Here is a 9774-nt window from a genome sequence, read left to right as displayed (position 1 = left end):
ACCCGTTTCGTGCTCCCTTAGTCGTAGCTAATCAAGCCAGCCCAAACATGTGTTTAAATATTCCCAATAGGAGGGGAGTAAATATAATATATATATATATATATATATATATATATATATATCTATATATATATATATATATATATATATATATATAGATATATATATATATATATATATATATACATACATATATTAAATTAATGAAATCAAAGACTTACATTAACTAGATAAATACATATTTAATTATATTAAATTATCTTAATTAAAATACTTAGAATATTAACCCCCTCCACTAAAATAATCACAACTCATTATGTAATACATGTAATTCAGAATGTAACCCTTTACGTTTCCTGGATTGTAATTGAAAGATCACATTTTGCTTCCACATATCTTCAACCTTTGGTCCTCAGACTTGTAAAAATACAGTAATTAAGTAAGTACAGGATGTGGTATGAGCCCCTGGGTTACCCTAGATGTAGTCTCATTATATTCTGTCAGGACACATAACCTATGACTGAGGGCATATCATACAGAGAGATTTAGTAATTACAATTACCATTTGAAAATATTTATTTTGCCCAGTATAGAATATGTATTATTATATAATTATTTTTCATTTTTCTGGGTTACCCTAGATGTAGTCTCATTATATTCTGTGATTCTACATAACCTAGGACTGACGGCAATTACTATTTGAAAATATTTATTCTACCTAGTATAGAAGTATTTAGATTTCTTCAATAATAATCCATCCCACAGGGCATGTTTTTTTAGAATGTGATTATTTATTTAATTTTGGGGGGGTTACAGAGATACAAGAAAAATATAAGAAAAAAAGACTTCCAATGTCCAACAAAAGAAATAAGACATTGTCAAAGATATTCTCTGGTGGAGAGAGGTGGAAAAGAAAGCGTTAGGGGGCTAAGGTTGGAAGAGAGAATCAGAAGTCACTAAGGCCCTAGATGTATCATGGGGTGCAATGGGCCTTTAATATAAAACCAAGTGGAGCAGGGCATTAGACTGAAGCTTTGTATTTGTCCTAAGGTTTACAAATTCGTCATGCTTTCATAAGCCATTGTCGTGTAATGCTTTCATAAGCCAAATGTCATGTAATGTTGGCGAAAGAGATACCCCTTTGATATACCTGTTTTGGTTGCTAACAATTACTATGAGCGAACAGTTTTTAATTGTGGTTTTGACGAGGCATCAGGGCGCATATCTAAGAATGCCAATTCCACAGAGGATGGGATTAGGAAGGGCAGAAGGGTTTTGACAAGTTTGAAGACCTCTGCCTAAACCTTAGAAAGTTTGGTACAGCTCCACCAGATGGAGATCATGGTGCCTGTGTGTCCCCGAAGACTCCAGCATAGTGTTGAGGTAGATGGAAACATTTTGGCGTGCCTATGTGGCAAACTCTTCAATACACCTTGCATTTTAGTTAGTGCCTGGTACCAAGTATCAGTGTCAAAAGTAGTTTACAGGTTTTTACCGTTGGGTCACGAATGTAAGTGTGAAATCTGTAGATATGTTCATTAATAAGGAATAGCTGATGGAGATATCTACAGAGAAGTGAAGAGATTGTGAACATAAGAGGAGCATCTCAAGAGTGTGTTGCATGACTAGATTGGCGTTTAGGATATGTCAAAGTTGAGAGTATTTATAGAATTCTTTTTGAGGTAGGGTAACTGTCTGTATGAAGTCTAAAAAGGGGAGCAAATAATGAGTGTTATAGGGTTGACCTATGTTAGTGAAGCTCTTTGCAAACCAATTATTTAATCATATGTTTGGTATATAGTATGAAGGATTGACAGTGGCGTGGCACCAATGAATGGTAACGAGAATTTAAGTTGAGTTCTATATTTGTCCCAGATGTGAACTTGGTGATAGGTAGTAGGTGAAGTGGAACTGGCTAATAGAGCGAAGGAATTTAAACAAGCATGGGTAGACATAAGACACAAGCTATCCTCACAATGGGATCAGACCAAAGACTGATCTACATTAGGAAAAATGGGTAGACTAGATGGGCCAAATGGTCCTTATATGTTTCAATGTTTAATTTTGTATGAGTTATAAGGAATGATGAGTGCGTTTACATTTAGCTGTTCGCTGTAACTCCCTTAATATAAACTCTCAAGTTGTTTCACGAATCTTACCATGCTAGGGCATGCAACCTTAATCAAGTCTTATCAATGTTAACCCTTAATACAATTGACCACTTCACTTAGTGAATAAACCCTAAATTCCTTTTTTTTACAATTACTAGTAACAAAATTAGCCAATGTATTCTCTATTATTTCTGTATACATAAAGGCATTGATTGTTCAATTGTCATTGGGAAATGAGACATTTAGCATACTTTATCATCACGTAGACCACTGGATGTGAATTAAAGCTTTAATCAAATATCTGTTTACTTGAAAAATAAATACTATATATTTTGGACAACATGAAAGAAAAGTTTTTTGCACATTTCTGCAGAGAAGCACTTTATGACAATCTAACATTTACTACAACAAATAATTCCAACTGTGTGAAGTTGTCACTGATAAATTACTACAGAAAACATGGAAAATTAAAATGCACAAATCTTAAAAACATTCACTGATCTTAAATTAAATGGCCTTTGAACCAAATAGAGTTTGCTTATATTTACATTACTCATTATACTGTACACTGAAAATGACAGTATTTAATTAACAATTTATATTTGTTTTAAAAGAGACTGATTAACAGCTGGTGCAACATTACAGGCATTTAAGAATGTAATTAGCAATGCTGTGCAATATTTTTCATATTGTTTATCTGTGAGAAAATGGTCTGCCATATTGTTTTCTCATTGCATTTTCCCTATTGCCGCCAAACAATGCCAGAATATGTTTATATGAATTAACAGGATAAGTGCCAAATAAAAGAACATGCATTTAAACAGAACCTATACAAGAATTATAATATTTAATAACATAATTCATGTGTAATGATAAAACATGTAGAAGTAAAAGTATTAATTCATTATTCAATATTTTAAAAATTTCGGCAGCACTCTTTGTTTCATCACTTAGTACTGTTCATTTTAGAATAATATTGTATCAGTAGAAGCTGCATCTTCAGAAGAGTAACAGATAATAGGGAGGGGGTCTAAGCAAGGGACACTAAAATGGTGCATGGTTTACAGGGGTATCCAACTTGCAGACCAAGGATAAACAGCAGGGGCAGCCTCGTGTGTGTGGGGGGCCTGTCCAAAATTTTTCAAACAAGACTAGTCGGAGTTGGAGTTTAGAGCATAGTGGTCACATTATACAATTTTTGTGACTTTCTGCTAATACCACACAGTGTAAGAGCAGCCATACGGAACATTTCCAGAAAAGTGAGGATGTTTTAATGCATTAGTGTATGCATGTGTGAGTGTGCATGTGTAAGTGTATGAATGTGTTTATGCACATTTGTGTTAATAGTATTGGGAGTGTGTGACTGAAAGTGGAATAAGCACTTATAGATCCATATGCTCTGTTGGTGGATCCATGGATGGAGTAAAAATAACTTGCTTGCTATCAGTGTAAAAGATGGTAAAATGTATTCACATATGGATAAAATTGGCCTTTTGAACCCTTTATTATTTATTTGTCACTTTGCTGCCAACTATATACATAGTGGGATTTTAAGAATATGTTCTAATCCTCTAATTAGTTCACTAGATGTGGGCTAGTTTGGTCAACAGCACAGAAAACATGAAAGCAAGTATCTCTATTAATCTATTTTTATAATGTATACATATACAGTAGGAGGTTTAGAAGAATCATAATGCAATCTATTTGCAGCATGTTCGAATGTTATATCCCGTGTTAAGATAATTTATTAAAACAGATCCTTATCTTACTTGATAATCGGTACTTGTTTGGTAAATATTTGACAATTTAGTGAATAATTTTAGTATTGCAGTGCTTTGCTACTCCTTCTAAAACTATGCAATCATTTCCTTGTCTCTATGGATTTCCATGGAGTTTGATGCTGGTCGAATACTAGTAGCACTTTCCTTATGTTTATTTTAAAATACGGTTAAAAATTTCAGGCACTCTGATGAATAACTTATGTCATTGAAAGTTGTGGGCCCAGTGCTGCAAATCGTACTGTGGCACTCAAAAACTTTTCTGAACTTTTCACAAAATCTTCGTAAATTAATAGACATATACTTCTTCCCATTCCCAGTTCTTTTTCTCACACTTTAACCTTTCATTCGAAGACACGCTTGCATAAGACTGGAGTCATTATAGGATGTGCTGTAGCAATTGAAATCTGACAGATTTGCTGAAGAGACATATACTGAAAATACCACCTGGCTGTGAATCAGCATGTCAAGATAACAGCTCGAATAAAAGATTTTTTTCATTCTAAATACAAGAGCTTTCAGGAAATTGTATGTATATTAATGCTTAGAACAGATGATTTGTGTGTTCAGTTAAACATTTAACCCTCTCAGTTCCCTTAGGACGTACCCGTACGTCCTTTAAACTTGTGGCAAGAAGCCTGTTAGGACATGCAGGTACATTCTGACTTTGTTGCAGTGGCAGGGACATTTTCCACCAGAACTGCAAGTCCCGGACATCGGGAGATACGAATTGCGCATCCCTGCGCTAAACCCTGATTATAGGCCGCACCCCCACTTTAAAGACTTAAAGTGGGGGAAAAAAGTTAGGCCTATAATCAGGCCAATACGGTATATAAAAATCAGTACCTCTAATCAATCGTATATGTATGTAATAGTAAAATGTATGGGGTGTATGACTGCAATCTATTATCACTAATAATTATTAGGTTTTATTTATTTCTATAATTTTATAATAATGCGCTACTTCTTCTGAACAAAATGATTTATAATTTGTAAAAGTTCATCAAATATAGAAAAAAGGAATCATTATTTACCAAACATGGTGAAAATGACAAAAAGAAAATGTTTTGGATATGACCCCCCTGGGCCTGAGTGGGTTAATGTCTTACTTTACTAAAGAGTAAATGCTCCAATGCCCCAGAGTCAGGGGAGGGCTGGCAGCCTAAGGCCTGGGGGGCAAGTCTAGTCAAGTGGCCCATTGCGCCACCAAAGCGGCTGCGAGCGACATTGATAGCAGTCACTCCACTGGCGCCTAATGAAATTAAAGCGGCTGCGTGCATGCACCGCGCCGCCCAATAGCCGTGCCTCAGCTCTTTATCCCACCCCTTTTAAGACGTGGGACGAAGAGCTGAGGAATGGCCATTGGGTCTGGCTGCTGCATGATGCAGGGGCGTACCTAGAGTATTTGGCACCTGTGGCAGATCCTGTATGTGGCACCCCCCCCACACACACACACACTTTAAAACTGCATAGCTTCTATGGTTAGGCAAACATTGACAGGGGTACAGCAAAATTGTTATCATTATATACTGAGGCACACATTGACAGGGGTACAGCATAACTGTTATCATTATATACTTAGGGATTACGCTGTACCACCGTCAATGTGTGCCTATACTTTGAGCCAGACACTGACAATACTGCACTACAACCCCTATCACTATATACTAAGCCAAACATTGATGTGGTGTAGGCCTAACACTTCAGTGACTGGCTTAGTATATAGTAGGGATGCACCGAAATTAAAATTCTTGACCGAAACTGAAAATTCAGCATTCATTTGGCCAAATCAAAAAAAAAAAAAAAAAATGTTTAAAATGCTTTATTAAAAGTAACACACCAAAAAAACCAACAATATCAATATATATATATATATATATATATATATATATATATATATATATATATATATATACATATATATATATATATATATAGACATATAATTAACAGCAATCACAATCCTATCATGCCCAGATTCTAGCATGTACTGGCTGACTTAGCATGATAGGCGTGTGATTGCTGTTTGCAACCATATATATCTATTAATACTGTTATTGAATTATTGGACGAAAAAAAATAAAAAATTGATAACAGCAATCACACTCCTATCATGCCTAGGCAGCCTCCCTATGCCATGCTATCCCCCCACACTTCCATGCAATCTGAAACCCTCATTCACAAACATTCATCATAAACTACAGCATAACACCCATCACTTTCACACACTAATATTTTCCTACCTTTCCTCTGGCACTGTCACTTTTCCTCCTCCTCTTCATTCTTCCTCTTCTGTGTCCTGTCCTTCCAGTGCGCGGAAGACGGTGGGCGTGGTTTCAGTGTTGCGCGCCGGGATTTGACATCAAGTCCCGACGCACAGCCACAGTTGCCGTGCGCATCGTTTTTAGAGGCGTGCTGGCACCCCTCAGTGAGCGGCACTCCAGGCGGACCGCCACCCACCAGGTACGCTACCGGCACAGCGGCCAGTCCTGGTGGCAGCCGCTTAGTTTTTAACTTTTCGGCTGCCATGAATGTTCGTCTGCCAGCCGCCCGGCCAGCCCGGATTCAGAGCGGCCTGGGGGGCAATTGCCCCCCTGCCCCCCAGCCCAGCCCGCCCCTGCCCAGAGTGGTGAGTGATGCATACCTCTTATCTGTCATAGTTGCCAACTTTCCCTGTACTGGGATTTGGGAGCTTATCCTGGTATTTTGAGTATCGTGGTAAAATTGGCAGCTGTGAGTGTTGGCAGGGCCGCTCTAAGGTTGGTATGAGGTGTGAAGCTGTGCTCATTGCAAGGGAGCTCTGAAGCAGAGGTTTTACTTTGCGCTCCCACCACAGTATTGAAGAAGCAAAAAGGAGGGGAGAGAAAGGTAAGAAATGAGAAGAAAGGCGTTAGATGATACTGAGAAAGGGGAGAGAAAAAGAGGAAGGAGAGAGGCAGCGAGAAAGGGAAGAGACAACGATAAAGAACAGAGATGGGGAGAAAGAGGAAGATAATAAGAGAGATAGTGACGGACAAAGAGTAGGAAAGATAAAGAGAAAGAAGAGAGATAAATAAATAGTTGTGGAGTAATGAGAAAGCCAAGAGAGAGTGTTTTTCTATATATATTAGGGGGACTGTGTCTAAGGGACAGTAAGCGTGTGGCTGCAAGGGCAAGTGTGAACTAGTATGTTTTATGTGTACGTGAAATCCACGTATTTGTATGTGTGTATGGGCAATGATTTGTAAGGGCAGTGTATGTGTACATGTGTGATTTTGACAGTCTATCTGTACTGTTACTGTCTTGTGCCTAAAGGGACTAAAATGATTCACTCTAACAAACATTTAGCCCAGAGGCACAATTTACTATTCTTTTAAATAAGAAAGCGATAGCTTCAAGATTCAGTGCTGCAAATGTAGCTAAATGTATATATTTTTGCCAGACTTTACATTTTGCTAGTTACAAGTGAGGTCATGGTGCACTCACATGCAATCAACTGTAACTCACAAATTTACACCTCCTCCCCTATATTTAAAAAGCCTAATAATATTTTTTTATAAAAACAAATAAAAAATTTGAAAATAAACAAATCAAAGAGCTGATGACTGCCATCACTCCTACAACACTGTGCACAATGGGGCAGTTAAACAATCCAGGTACCCTCTGGGGGCTATGTTAAAAAAATAAATAAAATATAAAGCTGTACTATTAAATAAATGACTTGTGTTACGTATGTTACCTTACATTTATCTGTATTGTATTACAGAATCGTGAACTTGTAAAACTCCCTTTCTTTTGTTAAGCAGAAAATTAAAGCAAGTCCCATATGTTACAGCATACTTTTTTAATTGAGATTAGCAAGATAATTTAAATTAAAAGAAGATTCTAATTTAGTATACAACCTTGCTGTAATTGAAAAAACCCATATAATTACAATAATTACAATGCTACTGCAACTTGGCATGAAAAATGATTAGCGTGACCTAAAGAAGAAATTACTTGACATGTCTATCTTGTGTCTTTCCTTATATCTTGCCAGTAATGCAATGTCCATATAATATGCAATATATCATAGGGTAAAATGCACACATGGACAACTATACTGTAGTTGAGTTGACCGATTTAGTAACGAGAATAATAATAAATTATTATATTTTTTTTTTCTTGGTAGCTCATTCTTCCCATTTAATTTAAATTTTAGAAAAACAAATTGCTGGAAATATAAACAGTAATAATAATTTCAGAATCTTGAAGAAGAAAATAAATTAAAAAATACACTTGGCATATAATAACTGAATGGCAAATATTTGTTCTACTTTGAAAAAAAAAAGAAACACAAACATATGTAATGTCCACCAGAAAATAATATTTCAGTAGATTACTTCATAATTCTGGGATTGATTACCAAAACAAGACAACATTTTGTTTCCATAGGGAAATGGACTGATCATTTCAGCCAAGTTTAATGATAGCTCACATCCAAAAGTAAAAATATATGATATAATGGCACATCATCAAATGTAAGCCACTAAACTAGTCCAATTGATTTCCTGAATGACATACTTGATCATAGTTGAGAACGAGCAGTTTATTAAAAAAAGGGAAGGTTTTCAAATAATTATGATATACACAGATAGTGTTGCAAATTAAGTATGTTAGCTTTTTTAGGACAAATAAAGGAATAACATGTCTGTCTGCTTTTATTTGTATAATGGACTTAATTTCCCATGAACGCTAATGCATTATACCCAGTGTAAGTCTGTACAGGTATCCTTCAATTACTAGAAAAAGAAAATGAGACCCAGTCTTGTTTAACTCCCCACATGCTCAGTAGTGCTTTTTGTATTATTAGTAAGAGCTGAGCTCCCATTGAAAACAAAGGGTGCAGCAGCATCCAATTATGTTTGCTAGTAAATAGGTGTAATTGCATACACGCTCTTCATTGGTGTTACTTCTATTAAGCAGTAGAAATCTGAGCAGTGGACAGGTAAACTTCAGGGGAGGAAATGTAGGTACCACTATGTAGATGAAATGAAGATAGATCTAGTCAACAGGCCTGAAATAGTTATGATTCTATGATCCCAGTGCTACTAGTTAATCTGAAGATTCAAAATCTATTCATGATTCTTTTAATTCTAAAAATTGGTTTCTGTCTTCCATTATTTATTTTTGGGTTTCTTGACACCAACTTGTTACAATGTGTTCATGTAGCTAATTAGGAAGAGCTTCAAAATTCAGAAGTTGTTGGCAAGTCACAAAAATAAATTATGTGAGAATTTAAAAAAGCAAATCCTCCTCCTGCAAATTCAGACAACCCACCATGCTCAGGCTTGACCCTCGATTTAATGAGATGGCCAGTAAAGAACCAGAACTTGTGGTGCCCCCCTTGGCGGCAACTGCAAAAAACTGCAATAACTTGTAATGAGTCTCGCTATGGAGAAATTTTGGCCTACTCTTCCTGGCAGAATAGTTTTAATTCCAACACAAGTTCGAGCGTGAAGTGCCTTTTAATGGTATGATGTTCTTATTGTGGAATGCTCTTTTAGCCTTTAGATCTAATATGATCCATATCTTCCAAAAAGTTTGAGTTTTGACTTCACCGTCCTCAAAATATTATTCCAAAAGTCTTGGGGGTCGTCAAGGTGTTTTTTGGCAAATTTGAGAAGAGCCTTTGTGTTATTTTTGGTACATTTAAGTTACATTTTGGTAACAAATGTGCAAAGATATAAGATATATAAAAGGGGGCAAATACTTTTCACAGCACTGTATTTTTGGGAGGACCAGATAATGGAAAGCCGCTTTTCAAGTTCAAATCAAATGACACATTTCAGTAAAAACCATTGTCAAATCTCTTCAGGATTAGTTCAACCTAATGCCTTCTTTCTTGTGGATCAATGTGGAAACCC

This window comes from Spea bombifrons, chromosome 2 (genome assembly GCF_027358695.1).
Source record: "Spea bombifrons isolate aSpeBom1 chromosome 2, aSpeBom1.2.pri, whole genome shotgun sequence".
Classification (NCBI taxonomy): Eukaryota; Metazoa; Chordata; class Amphibia; order Anura; family Pelobatidae; genus Spea; species Spea bombifrons.
This window is presented reverse-complemented; position numbering follows the sequence as displayed.